The 1,202-nt window shown below is 44.1% G+C and overlaps 1 non-coding gene across 1 annotated transcript; it reads left to right on the forward strand.

Annotated features, from left to right (window-relative positions):
• Positions 1-367: 367 nt before the first annotated feature.
• Positions 368-440, forward strand: TRNAT-UGU (transfer RNA threonine (anticodon UGU)). Its single transcript has one exon. It is a non-coding gene; the product is annotated as a tRNA-Thr (tRNA).
• Positions 441-1,202: the final 762 nt, after the last annotated feature.

Genomic DNA, 1,202 nt, shown 5'->3' on the forward strand with positions numbered 1-1,202 from the left:
ATGGTATCCATCCGGAAGTTGATGCAGGCGCAATCACTGTTCCTGAAGCTCTGGGGTTTAGACATACCAGTGGCCGGGTGCATAAACCGGCGGTGGAAACTAGAAAAAAACGACTGGAAGATTGGTGGCTTAAAAGCAAAGAAATGACAATGTTAGTAATGTAGGAACAAAATTTAATAAATAGAATGATGGTTTAGTTAACCATTCTAAATCAATAATAAAGATATAGGGAGAAAAATGAGCATGATAGCTACTGCTACCACCCCGTTTCAAAGGGGACGCTCCTATATTCAATCCATCCATCCATCCATCCAAGGTTCGTATACAGACAACATAAATACCCAAGAAAGTAGCAGGGGGGACAGCGGCCGATGTAGCTCAGTTGGAAGAGCACCGGACGTGTTATTCGGAGGTCGTGGGTTCGGTTCCTACCATCGGCAAGTTGTTTTTTCTTCTACTTTGTGTTTAATAATCTTTCCCCTAAACAGATTACATTACTAATCTCTGTGATTATCCAAGTAAACATTAAAAAATAAAAAGACATAAAATACCATCCCCAACGCTTTTCCTTGGCCTCGTAGACTGTTGGCTTCTTTCCTTCATGTATTATAACGAGCACCCTCATTTCCCCTTAATTGATCTGCTTGTAGCTTACGGGCGTCTCGGTTCTGGCAGCCTTGAAGCCATAGGTAGCGTAAGAAGGTTCTAGCAAAGCTTTCGCCCTCGATCTTGATCTTGATCACGTTCTACGTGACGCTGGCGGTAACAAAGGACGTTCCACGTCCGCCGCGTTGGCTGAGGGTGGCGCTGGTGAACACTCTCAAGGTTCGTATACAGACAACATAAATACCTAAGAAAGTAGCAGGGGGGACAGCGGCCGATGTAGCTCAGTTGGAAGTGCACCGGACGCGTTATTCGGAGGTCGTGGGTTCGGTTCCCACCATCGGCACGTTGTTTTTTCTTCTACTTTGTTTTTAATTTTCTTTCCCCTGAACAGATTACATTACTAATCTCTGTGATTATCCAAGTAAACATTAAAAAATAAAAATACATAAAGTACCATCCCCAACGCTTTCCTTGGCCTCGCCGACTTTTGGCTTCTTTCCTTCATTTATTATAACGAGCACCCTCATTTCCCCTTAATTGACCTGCTTGTAGCTTACGGGGGTCTCGGTTTTGGCAGTCTTGAAGCCATAGGTAGC

This window comes from Amblyomma maculatum, chromosome 4, assembly GCF_055883805.1.
Source record: "Amblyomma maculatum isolate TAMU_Amacu chromosome 4, ASM5588380v1, whole genome shotgun sequence".
Lineage (NCBI taxonomy): Eukaryota > Metazoa > Arthropoda > Arachnida > Ixodida > Ixodidae > Amblyomma > Amblyomma maculatum.